Source organism: Marmota marmota, unplaced genomic scaffold, assembly GCF_001458135.2.
Source record: "Marmota marmota marmota unplaced genomic scaffold, marMar, whole genome shotgun sequence".
In the NCBI taxonomy this organism is placed as follows: Eukaryota; Metazoa; Chordata; class Mammalia; order Rodentia; family Sciuridae; genus Marmota; species Marmota marmota.
This window is the reverse complement of record NW_026000240.1, coordinates 6329213-6348661: the sequence shown is the minus strand read 5'-3', so window position 1 is coordinate 6348661 and position 19449 is coordinate 6329213. Positions and strand designations below refer to the sequence as shown.

The following is a 19449-nucleotide window of genomic DNA, read 5'->3' as shown; positions in this document are numbered from 1 at the left end:
CAAATATTTAGGTGCAAATTTAATAAACAGGTTCAGAACTTGCATCTGAAAAACCACAAAACACCAATGGAAAAAAATCAAAGAAGATTTAAATAAATATAGATACACACATAGATTGGAAGACCTAGCATAGAAAAATATATCATTTGTCCACCAAATTGGCAAATGGGTTTAACATAAATTTCTGTCAAAATGTCAGTAGATTTGTAAGCAGATAAGAATATCCCAAAATTATACAGACAAAGGAAATATAATAGATGAAGTAATTTTGAAAAGGATGACATGGGAGAAATTAGTTCATCTGATTTAAGACTTACTATGTCATCACTATAATCAATACTGTGTAGTTTTGACAGAGGGATAGACACAGTGAAATAGAAAAGATGACCCAGGAGCAGATCCGTATAAATATGCCAAACTGATTTTTTTCTTAACAGATTTTATTATTTTTAGAGTATTTTAAGTTTTATACCAAAAAGCAGAGATCACATGAACACCTTGTCCCTTCTCTGAACCCACAGATTCTTCTATTATTTTGTATTGATTTTTAAAAAATAAATGACAGCAGAATGCATTACATTTCTTATTACACATATAGAGCACAATTTTCCATATCTCTGGTTGTTTGTAAAGTATGTTCACACCAATTCACGTCTTCATATTTGTATTTTGGATAATAATGTCCATCACATTCCACCATCCTTACTAACCACCTGCTCCGCCCCTTCTCCTTCATCTGTCCTATCTAGAGTTCATCTTTTCCTCCCATACTCCCCCTCCCTACCCGACTCTGAGTAAGTCATTTTATATCAGAGAAGATATTTGGCATTTATTTTGGGGGGATTAGCTAATTTCACTTAGCATTATCTTCTACAATGCCATCCACTTACCTGCAAATGTCATGATTTTATTCTCTTTTATTGCTGAGTAATATTCCATGGTATATATATGCCATATTTTTTTTATCCATTCATCTATTGAAGGGCATCTAGGTTGGTTCCACAGTTTAGCTATTGTGAATTGTGCTGCTTTAAACATTGATGTGGCTGTGTCCCTGTACTATGCTGTTTTTAAGTCCTTTGGGTATAGACCTAGGAGAGGGATAAGCTGGGTCAAATGGTGGTTCCATTCCCAGTTTTCCAAGAAATCTCCATACTGCTTTCCATATTGGCTGCACCAATTTGCAGTCCCACCAGCAACGTATGAGTGTACCTTTTTCCTCACATCCTTGCCAGCACTTGTTGTTTGTATGCATAATAGCTGCCTCTCTGACTGGAGTGAGGTGATATCTTAGAGTGGTTTTGATTTGCATTTTTCTAATTGCTAGAGATGATGAACATTTTTTTCATATATTTGTTGATTGATTGTATATCATCTTCTGAGAAGTGTCTGTTCAAGTCTTTGGCCCATTTATTGACTGGGTTATTTGTTTATTTGGTGGTTAGCTTTCTGAGTTTTTATATACCCTAGAGATTAGTGCTATATCTGATGTGTTAGGTGTAAGAATTTGCTCCCAAGGTGCAGGCTCTCTGTTCACCTCACAGATTGTTTCTTTTGCTGAGAAGAAACTTTAGTTTGAGAATCTTCTATTATTAATATCTTGCATTAGTGTTCTACATATGATACAATTAATTAACAAATATTGATACTTTATAACTAAAATCCATAGTTTACATCAAGGTTCACTCTTTGGGTTGTGCAGTTACATGGGTTTTGACAAATGTGTAATGTCACATATCCACCATTACAGAATTATACAGAGAATTGCCCTGAACCGGATGTGGTGGTGCATGCTTGTAATCCCAGCGGCTCAGGTGGCTGAGGCAGGAGGATCTCAAGTTCAAAGCCAGCCTTAGCAACAGCAAGACACTAAGCAACTTAGTGAGACCCTGTCTCTAAATAAAATACAAAATAGGGCTGGGGATGTGGCTCAGTGGTCAAGCGCCCCTGATTTCAATCCCCAGCATTACCCCAACCAAAATAATGATGATGATGATGATCATCATCATCATCATCATCATCATCCTGAAAATGCCCTGTGCTTCTAAATTGTGGCAACCACTGATATTTGATATACTTTCACTTTCCTAGAATGTCACATAGTTGGAATTATATGATAGGTAGCTTTTCCAGACTTGCATCTTTCACTTAGCAATATGAATTAATGGTTCCTCCAGGACTTTTCATAGCTTGATATTCCATTTCTTTTATCACTGAAAAATATTCCATTATATAGATGTACCAGTTTGGTTAGCCATTCACCTATTGAAGAATATCTTAGTTGTTTCCAAATTTGGGCAATTTTAACAAAACTGTTATAAACATCCTTATGCAGGTTTTTGTTAGATGCAAGTATTCAACTCATTTTGGTAAATACTACCTAGGAACAAAATTTCTGTATCATATAGTAAAACTATTTCTAGTTTTATGAGAAACTGTCAGAGTGTTTTTCAAAAAACCTGCAATTTTGCAGTAAATGAGAGTTCCAATTGCTCCACATTCTCATCAGCATTTGGAGTTCTCAGTTACTTGGATTTTTAGCCATTTTCATAGATGTGTAGTAGTATATTATTGTCCTAATTTGCAATTCCCTGGTGACATATGATATTAAGCATGTTTTCAGAGACATGTCTATCTTATATCTTATTTTTCAACTGTATATCTTTGGTGGATTTGCTATCTACACAAATCTTTTGCCCATTTTTAAATTAGGTTAACTGTCTTCTTCTTATTGAGTTTGAAATGTTCTTTGTATATTTTGGATACATGTCATTTCTCAGATATGTGTTTTGTAAATATTTTCTTCCAGTCTTTGGCTTGTCTTCTCTTTCTCTTAACAGTAACTTTTAAATTAAACTAAATTTGGTCTAAGGATGAATTTTCACTTTGAGTACTTACATAAAGAACCACAACCTAATATAGAATGTAAACTAGCTGAAGGCCTAATTTAGGAATATACTCTTGCAACAAATAGCTGAATCTCAGCTGATGACAGCAGCCAAACTTCAGTCAATCACAGGCAACCAACTGATCCAACCATGTGCGAACAGGCAAATTCCAAGCTGCAACCAATCAAAAGCTGTTTCTGTACCTCACTTCCTTTTTTCTGGCCATAAATGCTGCCTGCCTACCTTGTGGGGCAGAGCTTTCTGACCTTCTTTGGGTTCTGAGAGCTGACTGATTCATGAATCTCTTTGCTCAGATAATCTCAAATTCAACTCGTCTAAAAGTTTTCTTTTAATTTTTTTAAAAAAACAAGTTTAATAACATGAGTATCTTATGTATGCCTGGAAGTTACCCAGAAAATGAGTAAAAATCAACCAGGTGGTTTATATAGCATCACTTCAACAAAGAACACAAATTTTTGGAGGAAAAGGGGTGGCCCATAGTACGAAGGCAAATAAGTAGCAGATAAAGGCTAGTCAGTAAAGCTTGTTATACAGATAACACTGGTACTGAGGCCAAGAAGGGCTAATGTTGACTTTGGTGATCAACTGCTGTCCTTGGTAGAGAGGGGAGAAGGGATACCTTGGTAAATATATTTCCTGATTTGAGGCAAATGGGGGAGAGCAGAAAGCTCTTCTTATATCTTATAAAGCTCTTCTTGTATCTCTTCTTATATCTTATATATATTCCTTCTCAATTTCTTTCAACATGAAATAATCCCCATACCAAGGTGGCATATGTTGGGTTTGTATATTCTGGTCTCTTATAGTCTCCCTTTTGAAATTTTATTGTTAGAAAATTTCATACATTAATAGGGCTGAGGCTGTAGCTCAGTGGCAGAGCACTAGCCTAGCATGCATGAGGCACTGGGTTCGATCCTCAGCACCACATAAAAATAAACAAATAAAATAAAGGCATTCTATCCATCTACAACTATAAAAGATTTTTTTTTTTTAAAAAAAAGAAAGTTTCATACATTAACAGTTGAGATAGTAGATTGCCCTGTATCTTACTGAACCTGAGGATAGGTCACTTGAGTTAAACAGTTAAACAGTGTCATTTCAGGAGACAGTGTTGTAGGTGGGCTCCCATCAGAGTTATGACTTTATATGGTTTTAGTAAACAGGTATTTAATAAGAGACATTTCTGTGGAAACACATACCACCACAACAAAAAAGGTAAATTATGAACTGTTTTCTGCAATCAAGAATGTGAAGACAGAGCCTACAGAATGGGAGAAAATCTTTGCCACCTGCACCTCAGATAGAGCACTAATCTCCAGGATATATAAAGAACTAAGAAAACTTAAACACACACACACAAAAAAAACCCCAAAACAACAAAAACAACAACAACAAAAAAAAAAACCCACAACAAATAACCCAATCAATAAATAGGCAAAAGAAATGAACAGGCACTTCACAACAAATATATGAAAAAATGTTCAATTTCTCTAGTGATTAGAGAAATGCCAGTAAACTCCATTGATATTTCATCTCCAGTCAGAATGGCAATTATCAGAATGGTAATTATCAACAATACAAGTAACAATAAATATATATCCCACACAGCTGGTGGGACTGCAAATTTGTGCAACCACTCTGGAAAGCAGTATGGATATCCCTCAGAAAACTTGAAATGGAACCACCATTTGACCCAGTTATCCCACTCCTCAGTATATACTCAAAGGACTTAAAATTAGCATACTACAGTGACACAGCCACATCAATGTCTATAGCAGCTCTACTCACAATAGCTAAGCTATGGAACCAACCTAGGTGCCCTTCAACAGATGAATGGATATACTGTGGTATGTAAACACAGTGGAATATTATTCAGCCATAAAAAAGAATGAAATTATGGCACTTGTTGGTAAATGGATGATGGAACTGGAGACTATCATGCTAAGTGAAATAGGCCAATCCCCCCACCCCAAAAAAAACCCCGAAGGTCGAATGTTCTCTCTGATATGCAGATGCTAACATACAATAAAGGGTGGGAGGAATGAGGAACAGAAGTTTATTGGATTAGACAAAGGGGAATAAACGGAAGGGAGGAGGGATGGGAATAGGAAAGACAGTAGAATGAATCGGACATAACTTCCCTATGTTTATATATGAATACTCAACCAGTGAAACTCCACATTATGCACAACCACAAGGATGGGATCATAATAAGTTATATTCCATGTATCCATAAAATGTCACAATTCACTCTACATACTCATGTATATCTAAAAATAACAACAACAAAAAGCCACTTTCTGAGTTCAGAGGGCAGCCAGTTGAGATTTCTAGATCTGATCTTGGAGCATCTTCATCTGGTGGAACTAGAATGGCAGTTTCAATCCAATGAAATTCCCTAGTTTGTAGTTTGAGTATCTCTGGTGATATCGAAGGGTGTTCCCGTGATCTTCCTGAGTGGCTTCCACATCAACAGCCATGGAAGTTTTCCACCTATGAGCTTTTGAGATGATTTCCCTGAAGTTTATATCAAGTCTTCCAGCCTCAGTTTTCAGGACTTCAAGAAATGGATAGTTTTAGTTTTTAATGGTTTCAAGTCAGAAGAGTGGGAGAAAATTGAAATGTTAGTTTGTAGAGTTGTAGCCAGATATTGATGGAAACTAGAAGAATTCAAGATCCAGTTCAGTTTAACAAAAACCAAAAGAAAGAAAAAGGACAGGTAATGAGTGCACTGTAGTTTTTTTACTGTATTGAAACTTTATTTTCTCCCTACAATCACTCCCATTTCTACCAAAGATAATCACAGATTAATTTGTTTGCAAAGTAAGTCTAGTCTTATTAAATATGGCCTAATTATTTACATATATGAAGTGAGCATAGCAATCGACCATTTAGTTGTTTTAAGTCTGCTTCATTGGAGTTTCTTTTCTTTCTTTCTTTCTTTTCTTTTTTTTTTTTGATACCAGGAATTGAAGTCAGGGGCACTTGACCACTGAGCCACATCTCCAGCCCTATTTTGTATTTTACTTAGAGACAGGGTCTCACTGGGTTGCTTAGTGCCTCACTTTTGCTAAGGCTGGCTTTGAACTGGCGATCCTCCTGCCTCAGCCTCCTGAGCCACTGGGATTACAGATGTGGGCCACTGTGTCTGGCTTCCCTGGTTTTTAAATAAGGAATATTAAATTAGACTTTTTAAATCTCTCTAAGAGAAGAAGTTTTTAATTTTTAAGGAAGTTTAACTTAGCAGTTATTTCATGGATAATGCTTCTTGTGATTTATCTAAAAAGTTATTACAAACTCAAGGTCATCTAGATTCTATCCTTTTTTCTTCTAGAAGTCTCATAGATTTGCATTTTACTTTTAGGTCCATGATTGATCTGAGGTTAATTTTTGCCAAGGATGTAAAGCCTATGTCTAGAGTTATTTCTTGCATGTGATTTCCAGTTGTTGCCATAGCACATACTGAGAAGACACTTTTTACTCCATTGTACCACCTTTGCTTCTTTGTCAAAGATCAGTTAACTATATTTGAATGGTTTTATTTCTGGGCTCTTATCTATCGAGTCTATTTGTGTATTCTTTTCTGCTACCACAGTTGATTATCATAGCTTATAGTGATTCTTGAAATTAGGTAGTATCTATTTCCCAACTTTGTTCTTCAGTATTGTGAATACTAATTTTTGAAAGTGGTGCAAAAATAATTCCGTGAAAGAAGAACTTCCTTTTTCACAAAAAGTGCTGAAGCATTTTTTTGCTACAGACAAAAACTAAACAACAAAAACATCCCCACGAAAACAAAAATCCAACCAGACAGACAACACCACCAAGAACTTTTGTTTAAAGGTTATGCTTCATACAAAAACCAACTCAAAATGCATAGACTTGAATGGAAAGCATAAAACTATAAAACATTTATGAAAGAACACAGGAGAAAATCTTTGAGATCTAGATTTAGGCAGAGTTCATAAAATTAGTACTGAAACGCGATCCATAAAAGGGAAAGTTAGTTAATCTAAATACCATCAAAATTTCTTTGTGAAAGCCCTTGTGAAAAGGGTAAAAAGACAAATTATGAACTGTTAAAAAATTTTGTAAGTAAACAAATAAATGCATAAATGCATACAAAATAATTCCATTAGGAAACATGCAAATAATATGAAGAGACATTTTAAAAGGTAAGACTTATGGATAATAAGTAAGCACATGAAAAGATGTTTGACATCATTTAGCTTCAAGGGAAATGGAAAGTAAAACTGCAATAAGATATCAACTACATATAAATTAGAGTAGCTAAAATAATAAATAGTTGCAACACTAAATTCTGGTGAGGATGCAGGGAAACTGCATCACCCACTTTTATAGTTTGGATTTGTGATGACCCTCCAAAGCTCATGTGTGAGACAATGCAAGAACATTCTTAGGTGAAATGGCTGGGTTATGAGAGCCTTAACCTACTCAGTGAATAGTCCCCTGATAGGGATTAATTAAGCAGTAACTCAAAGTGGGTAGGGTGTGGGGAGGAGGTGGGGCACTGGAGGTGTGCCTTTTAGTAGATATTTTGTAACCAGCAAGTGGAGTCTCTCTGCTTTCCCATTATCATGTGAGCCACTTCCCTCCACCACACTCTTCTGCCATGATGTTCTGCCCACCTCTAGTCCCGAGGAATGGAGCCAGCTCTTATGGATTGAGACTTCTGAAACTATGAGCCCCCAAATAAACTTTTCCTCCTCTACAATTGTTCTTGTCAGGTCTTTTAGTCATAGCTATAAAAAAAAAAGTTGACCAAAACACTCATGTATTGCTGGTGGAAATGTAAAATGCCACACCTTAGAACAGTTTAACAGTTTCTTATAGAACTAAATGTCAAACCATATGATCCTGGGCATTCATTAGAACAAGGAAAACTCTGTATATGAAAATTTTATAGTGTTTGTATATCCAAACACTGTGAAAGACTCAGATGTTCTTCAGGAAGTAAGTAGTTAAACAAACTATGTTTCATCCTTATTAGACAGTAAAATATGATTAACTATTGATACACACACCGACCTGAGTGCATCTCAAGAGAATTATTCTGTGTGATAAATACCAATTCCCAAAGGATACATAACATCGGATTCCATTAATACAACATTTTCAAACAACAAAAATAGAAATGGAGACCAAGTTAGTGGTTGTTAGGGGTTACAGAATGGGTGGGCAGAAGGAAGTGGACATTATAAAAAGCTGATATGAGGAAACTTGTGGTGGTGAACACGGTTTGCCTCTTGACTATATCAATGTCAAGATCTTACTTATAATACTGTTTATGTCACAGATTTGCAAGATGTTGAAATTGGGGTAATGGGTACCAAGGATTTCTCTGTATTCTCTCTTACAACTACACATGAATGTATTATATCTCAAAATTNCTAGCCCTTTCTTATTTTGTTTTTTAAATTTTGAGACAGGGTCTCACTAAGTTGTTTAGGGCCTTGATAAATTGCTGAGGCTGGCCTTGAACTTGTGCTCCTCCTGTCTCAGCCTCCCAAGCCACTGGGATTACAGGTGTGCACCACCTGTTGACTTTTTTTAACTCCTAATTTTCTGGTATGTCTCTTAACCCCATAAGACTAATAGCTAGAGAGGCTGTCTCACATACCTGAAACACAGCTTTACCACATGACCTCAAAATATCACTTCTAGGTATTCATCCAAGTGAATTGAAAACTTATGTGCACACCAAAAGCTGTTCACAAATGTTTATAGCAGATTTTATCTATCTTGCCAAAACCTATAAGGAACCAAGATGTTCTTCAACAGTTAAATTGATAAACCATGGAACATTCATATAGTTGAATAAATAAAAAGGAAGAAGCTACTGATTTTTAAAACAACATAGAGGAATCATAAATGCATTTTACTCAGAGAAATACACCTCACCTGCAAGGCTGCATATTGTGTGGTGCCCCTCATATGACATTCTGGAAAAGGCAAAACTATAGGATGTAAAACAGACCAGTGGTTGCCAGGATTTGGAGAGGAGGGAGCTGTGGACCACAGTGAAGAAGGAAAGTGTTTCAGAGGATGGAAGTGTTGTGTGTAATAGTGGAGTCATTGAATATTTTTTTGTTCCCAGCTGAGAATGATTTTGCCATGTCTGGAGACATTTTTGGTGATCACAACTAAGAGTGCTACTAGCATAGGATACTTCTATTCATCCTGCAAGGGACAAAACAATCCTTTTCCCTGCAACAAAGAACTATCTGGTCCAATATGACACTAGTACAACAGTTGAGAAACCATGATCTCATAGAACTGTATATCATAAAGAGAGAAAAATGACATGAAAACTTTAAAAAATCAACCAAAACATCAAAAAGTACATGAATTTAGATATGAATATAGATAAAATATAGACCAATTTGAGGGAAAAGTCAACATCTTTATGATAATGAGTATCTCCCCCTATAAACATGGTATATTTCTGTATGTATTTAGATCTTTTTATTATCTTGCAATAAAGTTTTATAATATTTTCCATAGAACTATTTTATTTTATTTTATTTTATTTTATTTTATTTTATTTTTTGGTACCAGGAATTGAACTTGGGGGCATTCAACCACTGATCCATATCCCCAGCCCTTTTTTGAATTTTATTTAGAGACAGGGACTCTCTAAGTTGTTTAGCGCCTTGCTTTTGCTGAGGCTGGCTTTGAACTCATGATCCTCCTGCCTCAAACTCCTGAGCCTCTGGGATTACAGATGAGCACCACCATGCCAGGCTGAACTATTTTAAATGATAGGTCTGCATTAGTGTTTATTTTGAAATGGGTTTAAGAGCTACACTTCTAGAGGCATTAATTGACACAAATATGACAGATCCCAGAGTACATCTTCAAAAGTAAATAGAGACTTCAGTGTCTGGTCAAGATGTAGGAAGAGGGACTGAATTTACCATCCTATGTGAAAAAAAGAAATCAACAGACAAAAGGCATGGAACTGATTTTAAAGACACCGAAAAACCAGATATCAAAGGAAAATTGTCCCTGAGATGGGAGAGAAATAAAATGAGCCATACAAGGCCTGAGTTTGAGATATTAGTCAAGAAGAAAGAGGGAAAACTTAATTATCCTAGTGGACTCCCTGAGATAAGGAGTCCAGGAAAACCAACGTGACAAGAATTCATAGGAGTAAGTACCAAAGTGAAGGGAGCTACACAAAAGTGTGTGTTGGTGTGGGGGGGCAGCATCAGAGACCAGTGCCCCCCGCCAACACATTAAATAATCAGGAGAATACTAAGTGCAGGCGTGTGAGGAAACCACCCAGAACTTCAGAAAGCATTACTTGAAAGGATATGAGGGAAGAGTATCTGCCACACAGGACAGAGAATAATGTGTTGTTCCACAAACTAGACTGGAAAATTAGCAATTCGTGGGATACTGAGTAGAGTACTGAGAATGTTTGTAGTGGGGATTAATTAGCCCTAGAATGAACACTGCCCTGTATCTGCCTGACAAATCCCATAGGTAAGATGCAAAGGATCACACAGTTTCAAGTAACTTCACTGCACCCCAGAACAGAGCCAAAGAAGGTCAATAGGAATACAAATAGAAGACTTTTATTTATTTGTTTTTATTTATTTATTTATTTATTTGTTGGCTGGTTCCCACTTGCAAGTTCTTCCAGCACCTATCTGGGATATGTAGGAGGTAAAAAGAAAACCAAATTTACTACCACCTAGTTCCTCAAATCTCAAAGTCTCTGGGGTCCACTTTCTTGTGTCCATCTTCAGGTCTTCCTGTGCCCTATATTATTTTAGCTACCAGGAGAGCTAGAAAGGAATGGAACCTTCAACCATGGCCAGAACTAGAACTTTTAAGATATTTTAAAAGGTACATTGTAAATAAAACCTATTTTTTAAAAACTGTTTTTCTCGGTCATTCCCCTACTATCATAGACTTTTTTAAATTTAAAAAAAAATGCTTTCTGTGATGTAATGATAGATTTTTTTTTTTTTTTTTTTCCGACGGGGGTCTTTGTATGTTGCTCNATTTTTTTTTTTTTTTTTGTCCATGGTTCTTGGCTTATAACTCCCTCCCCTAATGCAGTCATTAAAACTAGAAGTTTTCTTCCCTAAGGTGGGTCAGAGAAAGGCAGTCTGATAGTAGATGACAAGACTACCATTTCAGAAAGTTCTGTCCCATACCTTGCAGGAAGAAATGCCTAGTAGAGAGAAAAGGAGGAATCTGAAGAGAGAGACCTCCTGGGTTTCCCCACTCAGTCTACTAGCCTTCAATATGCAATGAAGTTTCCATAAAACCAAAAGGCCAGGGTTCCTCCATATTGACAGTGTTAGAGCAGACTTGGATTATAGGCTACCAGCTGGGGTTCGCTACAGCAGAATTCATTGCTTGCTTGCTGGTAAGGACCGCAATACTTTTGGGGACCCAGAATTCGTCTGTGTTGATTATAATGTATAGAAGAAGAACAGTTTTTCTAACATAATTTTGAAAAACTGAAACACACTTGATTTTTATTTTGTCTTGTTGATCTCCTCCCCCACCCCCCCCCGACCCCACCACCCCAACAGACTTAAGTGGCAACCTCTTCAAGGGTGAGATTAATGTTTGGTACAGCAGCAAGGGAGAGTTTATGAGATCTTTTATGATTCCTGAGAAATTAGGAGTCCTGTAGAGTGGGGCTTGGCTGTTTTGAAATGTGCAGCTTGAGGCATGGCATGAGGCCTGCTTCCTAGGCTGGCCATAACCAACAAACCCAGCCAGCCCAATCTACTTCTAACAGACCTGATTTCTGCATTGCTCTGAGTCCTTCTGGATGAGGAAGATAACCAGACAGCCTATCAATTAGGAAAATATAGAACCCATGAACTGGAATGATTACTCCAAGAGGATCCAGATGGCTCCAATATCTATTAACTGTAAACCCCAACGGGCTTCTGTTACCATCAGAAGCAGCCCCATTTAACCCTTGCCTGATGGTGACCTTGCTTTGCTTGAAGACCTTCTAGTGGTTCCACTTGGGTGATTAATTGTCCAGTGAATGCCAATTCTCCTCCTGCCCTCCTCTACTCTCCCTCATTGCCTCCAAATCTATAACTAGAAGCAGATCCTACAATACCCATGGGCAAAGTCAAACTTGGGAGCAAGAGGCCTGCCTGGTGCAGGAGTTATAGAATTGCACCAATTTCTATCGTCTAAGTATAGAATTATAAGAGTACCGCACCAGGGATGGATGCAAATAAATTTAAGCTTACATTATTATACAGGCGTATTTAACAGAGATTCTGCATCCAATATGCTAATACATGCAGTTGTTTCCTTTTGTTGTTGTTGATAGATGGAAAATTGGATTCACCTATGGCCAGTGCTGAGTTGAAATTCTAGAAATCCCTTGTAGATAAAGTAGTAGAAAGATTTAGGCAGATGAGAATGTAAGAATGGATTTATTCTGTTACCTCTGAGCCCTACAGCTTGTCATAAGAGCACTGAGAGATGCATTAATGAAGGTAGTGCCAAAATATTTGAAAAGCACAGTATTGTCTGTTCTCTACACCCCAGAGGTTAAGATGGAAAATACTGATGTTGAAAGAACTTCTATGATTTAAATAAGGATGATGTCGCCTCAGAATGAAACTAATGAGAAGCATCCTGTTATCAGAGACAGCTTGGATTGATTATTTTAATAGGTAGAATGGCTGATGCAGAAATCCATGGTGGCTTGACACAGGAATGATTGGCATTGAATAAATGATCATCGGGTTCCAATAGGAGGGCTATCATGTTTACCTGGGTAAAGAAAGCTTTCTCAGCAGAAAGAGCCATAGGACACAAATGGTCTTAGACTTGGGAGATCCCTTCACATACCTTTCTCCAGAGAGGACAAATTTTTCCAAGTTACTATATCTTATTCCTTTCCTTGACTGACATGCCAAATCATTATTTCCTAACCATTCATTACTCTAAAACTGTTCCTCAGACCATCTTTCCTTTTGTCAAGATGCCCAATGAGATATCTCACTTAAAATTCCTCCCATTCAAAGGAAATCTCTACTCTTTTACTGAAGGGTCATCCCTTAATGGGGCTGCAGCATTACAAAAATTCATCTCCAGCTTTCATGCAAAAGTGCAAATTAGACTCTTTTTTTTCTATTTAACTGGTCATAGGAAACACTGTATGTGGCTTAAACATAGATGAGGGCAGGACAACAGTAGGATGGGAATACCACACCAGGAGTGACAGCCACCTGCTCGTCCAGCTTACCTTTTGGACCTGCTCAAGCCCAATCCCAAATACAGTACACCAAATGATGAAGGAGTATTAATGGTATGCTAGACTCTATGGTTGGGTGGATCAATGAAGCAGTTGGTATCCAACAGATAAGTAGGTGTCCAGTCTCTACGAAGGCCCCATACAGAGCCAAGAGCTCTCTCTCAAAATGAAGATAATTCAAAACAGGCATGATTTTGCTACAAACCCTTATGGGATGCTAGCTGAATTCTCCTGTCATGGCTTCACATTTTGGTCAGTCACATTTTTTTTTTCAGTGCTGGAAACTGGACCAGAGCCTCACACATGCTAGGCAAACTGTCTACCACTGAGCTACACCTCCTGCCCCAAGCCATAGATATTTTGAAAACAACTGGGCTCAATGGTAATAAGTAGAGTGACCATGTACCCTATCACCTAAACTAGAGAAGTTTAGAAAGTGAAAGGAGGCACTAGTCTGGGAAAATAGCCATAAATTAAAATCATCCCAGGATGGATGGTCATCAAGCTGAAGAGCCAATTAGCCAGAGTTGAAAAAGGAATCCAGCGAATTTTGATAGAGAGCTCTTGATTCTGTCCTGAATTTCAAGCAAGACATTCTCAAGCATTCAGGCAGACAAAGTAAATATTTAATCAGTTATCAAATTTCAGTGTGCATGAAAAGCACCTGGGTGAGTTTGTTAAAATGAAGTACTGAGCTCTGTACTTTGAATTCCTAATTCAATAGATATAAAGGGCCTGAGAAATGGAATTGAATTGATGCAGATCACCAGGTACCAGACTTTAAGAAATATTGATCTATTGAAGCAGGGAAAGAGAGAAAATGAAATAGAGATTAAAACAAGCCCCATAGACTGTCCTCATTTTTTTCCCATAGCAACATTTAATATCAAAGAAAGGATAATTAAGCAATTGCTACAATATTCGAAAGAAAAAATATTCCAAGATATGGTTGACATTTTAAGGCTACTGACAACTTCCATAAGCATGAACAAACTCAAGGAACTTTGCCTATATAAGAATTTTTGGCAAAAGCTCTTTGATGATCAAAATCCAGATAAGAAAAGATGAATAAAAATAAAGACCTCAGGAATGGAGAAGCTGAGTTAATGTAAAACTGATACCAAATAATTATGAGAATTGTGATTGTTAAACAGATAACATTATAAACTTTGATGAAATAATACTTACATATGTAAATGGATTAATAGTTCTCATTTATAAGGAATAAGATATATAAACCAAAGTTTAAGCTTCCAAGAAGAGTATCAATGTAAAAGGAAACTGAACAAAAATCAAAAACAGTTACTAAAAATACTTTTTAAAAATTCAGACACTATCTTGTAAACCATGTTTTTGTCTGATAACAGGATCTAGGAAGCGCAGTGTATTTATGACCTGGCTGTTTAAAGAAAGGTTGGATTTACAAACTCATTCAGGCATGATAAGGTTTCCAGTAATATAAAACTTGACTATCCTCTGTCTTTACCCATTATTTCTCTATTTGCTTTCCTTTCATTCATGGTAAAGAAGTTAAGATTCATATACCTTCACGATATCTAAAGACTTATCTGAAATGTAAGCCATTTTGTTTGTTAAGAATTGTGCAATGTTTGAGCTCATTTCAAAAGTCCAAAGGGTTGGCCAGTTCATATTTTGATGTACCTAAACTTGTAATGAGGTTTATGACCTCTGTTCTCCCGGAAATTCCTCCCCCAAAAAAGTGTAACTTTGTTTCTACAGACTTGTAAAAGACCAGAATAGCTTTTGATTTTTTTAAAGATGACCAGCAGAATTCTTTTTTTTTTTCCTACAGAAGTTGGAAAAAAACCTTGAATAAAAATGATATTTTTAAGATTTTCTAAAATAAACATAAACTAGGAGTTTTGTTTAATTTTACAAATAAAACTAAGCTGGGAGGCAAGGGGTTGTAATATTAAAGGAAGTATGAGTGGTAGCATTTATGATTTTATACCAGGAAGTCCATTTGAACCCTGAGGTTTTAAAGCACAATGACTAGGATTGCTCAAAATTTTCCTTTGTTTTTATTTCATAATCTGGGAGAGTTCCTTTAAGAAGTAATATATCTCAAAATGAAAGATTTGAAGTTTAAAATTCCTCCAGTTTCACTTCAATTTCCTTTTCTTCTGTTAAAGTCAAGCCAGTTTTTTTTAAAATCTAAAAACAGCATTCATGTAAGTACATTTTAAAAGGATATCTATTGTTTACATTTTATACATGCAGAGGAAAACATACTTGGAATGATGTTCATCTAACTATATTTAAAGTTTTTATTGAGGTATAATATACAGGATATTCATCTGTTATGAATGTATGGATTGATAACTTTATAAATTTACAAAGCTGTTCACCATCACCACAGTCAAACTCTTTTAGGACTATAATAAAAATCAATATTTATTTATATAATTTATTTTCTGTACAACCATATTAAAGTAACTGCTTTTGTTTTGCTCGAAAGAATAACTTCTTATGGGGGGAGGAAGGATAGTAGAATGAATCAGACATTATTACCCTATGTACATATATGGCTACGTGACTGGTGTGATTCTACATTATGTACAACCAGAAGGATAAGAAATTATACTCCATTTATATCAGATATGTCAAAGTGTATTCTATTGTCATGTAAAACTAATTAGAACAAATTAAAAAAAAAGAGAGAGACAAGAAAAAAAGAATAACTTCTAACAAAGTTAATCTATTTTTAAATGAGTTCCTCAAATTTTTCTATTGATATTTTAAATACACCTGGACATTTATTTTCATAACAAATAAAAAAAGTTGGACCAGTGAAATGATATGAACAAATGAGAAATCCTAAGATTGCTATAATTCCCAAATTTTTATGGAAGAAATAATCCAAGGAGGACTATAAAAATGAATTTAAGTATGTACTTGATTCTGAAAGACACTTATAAACACAACTTAAACGCTCACTTAACCTTCTATAATTTATATCAATAACATTCAGATATTAGGTACAATAAAAATCTAGTTAAAAAAGAATATCCCGCAGGGACAGAGGGGAACAGGAAAATAACTTTAGATGGAAATCCTTGTCCAAAAGGAAGCACTAATTTATCAAATGTAATTCCCCTCCCCCCTGAAACACAGCAATTTTAGATGGCTGTTCTTTTTTGTTTATTTTAATTAGTTACACATGACAGTACAATGATCTTGACATATCATACATTTGAATCAGATGGGATATAATTTCTCATTTTTCTGAGTGTACAGGCTGCTGAATTACATTGGTCATGCAGTCACAAATATACCCACAGCAATAATAATGTCTATTTTATTCTGCTGTCTTTCCATTCCCCCCTTCCCCTCCCCTCCCCTCCCGTTACTTCTCTCTACCCAATCTAATGTGACACAATTCTTTTTTTTCCCCTCACATCGTCATACCTGAATTCTGTATAATGAAGGGGGTCTCCTTCCCTCTTCCATGCAATTCCCCTTCTCCCTTCCTTTCCCTCCCACCTCTCTTCCTATCTAGAGGTAATTTTCTTCTCATGCTCTTCCTCCCTACCCAATTTTGAGTCACCTCCCTTATATCAGAGAAGACATTCGGCATTTGTTTTTGGGGGATTGGCTAACTTCACTTAGCATAATCTGCTCTAATGTCATCCATTTCCCTGCAAATGCCATGATCTTGTTATTTTTTAGTGCTGAGTAATATTCCATTGTGTATAAATGCCACATTTTTTTTATCCATTCATCCTTTGAAGGACTTCTAGGTTGGCTCCACAGTCTAGCTATTGTGAATTGTGCTGCTATAAACATTGATGTGGCTGTGTCCCTGTAGTATGCTGTTTTTAGGTCTTTTGAGTATAGTCCGAGAAGAGGAATAGCTGGGTCAAATGGTTGTTCCATTCCCAGTTTTCCAAGGAATCTCCATACTGCTTTCCAAATTGGCTGCACCAATTTGCAGTCCCACCAGCAATGTATGAGTGTACCTTTTTCAACAGCATCCTCGCCAGCACTTGTTGTTGTTTGACTTCATAATGGCTGCCATTCTTACTGGAGTGAGATGGTTATCTTAGAGTAGTTTTAATTTGCATTTCTCTGATTGCTAGAGATGGTGAGCATTTTTTCGTGTATTTGTTGATGGCTGTTCTTTACATCTCTTTTAAAACTGATTCTCAATCTGAGGTTTGTTTTCCAGAAAATCTGGGGTTTTGTTCTTTGGAGCTTGTTGTCTATAATCCCTTCTAGAGATTTTAGATCCAGATAAAGAGTGGAGAAACACTGATTCTAACTTTCTGGCTTCTGTACTGGGTGTATTTTTGTCACTTCTTATATTCCAATGGGCTTCATGTGTATCTTCCTTGGTTAACACTTGTTGGAGGGGCTTTTGTTCCTTAGCTGAAGATTGGAAACTACTTTCCTTCCTTGATGTCCACCTGGCTATCCCATTGAAGAAGTCATCACCGCTGTCACTATCCTCGGACTGGAAGACTGTTTGTAGAAGCTTTCTTCTGTGCTGTCATCAAAATACTCCTTTTTCTCTTCATATAATTGTTCTTCGTTATCACTGTTACTGCTAACTGAGTTACCAGACCCCCCCTTTGTTTTTGACTTAATGTTTTTATTTTTGTTTCAGCAGGTGTCCGCTCAGGTTCTCAAAGAACTACATACAGAATCCTTTCCCAAAGGCTTTGACAGAGAATCTGTAATGTTCACTATTTTGGATCCATGTTCCATCTTGGTTATTTTTTTTCTTTTGAATTATTTATTGGTTTCTTGGCCAGTATTTTGGCTTCTTTCACTTTTTGATCACTGGCGATAGTTTCTTCATGCTGTAATTCCCTTGTATCATCATTTGAACATAAGGTATCTTTAAAATGATTTTCTTCTGAAGTATTTTTTGAAAAGTCAACTTTGGTAGCATTTTGTCTTGCATCTTTAAAGACTTGGACAGAAGCTTTTAGCACATCTATTTTTTTTTTTCTTCAAAAGAGAGTGTACTGCTAACCTGGCAATTGCTCTATCAGTGGAGTAGAATCTGGCTTCAAAATCCTTTTCAGTGGTGCTACTGAAACTCAGTGAGGAAAAGTCATCCTACACTAATAGTTGATAAGTCTTCTTTTTTCAGATTTTTTCAAAGTCAATATCATCATCAAGAGTAGATGTAGTTACTGTATTAAGTTTTAATTCCCTCATGGCAATTTCTTCAAGTAACCACTGTATCCATCTTTGTTTTTTTTTAATATTTATTTTTTAGTTTTAGGTGGTCATAATATCTCTATTTTATTTTCGAGGTGTTGAGGATCGAACCTAGTGCCCCGCGCATGCCAGGTGAGCGCGCCACCGCTTGAGCCACATCCCCAGCCCATCCATCTTTGGTTTTTTAATAGCATATTTTTAGTGCCCTTTTTGGACTTCAGTCTGACAAGTTTTCATAATGACCAAAACTTGGTTTCTCTTCACTTCTTTTCTCATCTTCACAACCATCTCCATGTCTGCATGCCACACAATTCCAGTCTGCTATCTGTTCTCTGATATCTGTAGGGTACCATTGACTTCCAAAAGGTCTCATTGTTGAGGTTCAGAGATCCTGGCTGCAACATGGTAGGTCCAGGTGGAGAATCCCCAGCTCCCTGTGTGTGAACTCTGTCTTACCATCACAACCCAACTTTAGAACATTCACATCATCCCAGTAAGAGCATTTTCATTCAGCCACCATCTCTTGCTCAACCCAGTTCCAGGCAACCACTAATATACTTTCTGTCTCTATAGGTTTGTCTTTTCTGGATATTTCATATAAATTGAATCATGCAATATGAGGTCTTTGCATCTGGTTTCTTTTCCTTTAGCACAATGTTTTTGAGACTCATACATTTCATAGTATGTGTTGGTAAAGTGTTCCTTTCTATTGTAGACAGAATTCTATGTATGAGTATCCACAGGATGACTGAGTTGTGCCCTACCCCCATTCATATGTTGAAGTCCTACACCAGTACAACAGAATGTGACTGTTTTTGGAGATAAAGCTTTAAAGAGGAAATTAACTTAAAATCAGTCTGTTTATGGGGTGTCATAATCCAATCCAATTGATGTCCTTATATAAAGAGATTAAGACATACAGAGAAGGCAGCCATCTATGTGCCAAGGAGAAAAACCTCAGAAAAACCTAAACCTGCTGTAATTTTGATCTTGGATTTACAGTCTTCAGAACTGTGAGAAATAAATTACTTTTGTTTAAGACACCCATCTATGGCATTTTGTCATGGAAAATACCAG

The 19449-nt window shown here is 36.4% G+C and overlaps 1 pseudogene; it reads right to left on the bottom strand.

The window, feature by feature from the left end:
• Positions 1 to 13093: 13093 nt before the first annotated feature.
• LOC107143110 lies at positions 13094 to 18776 on the bottom strand (annotated as a pseudogene).
• Positions 18777 to 19449: the final 673 nt, after the last annotated feature.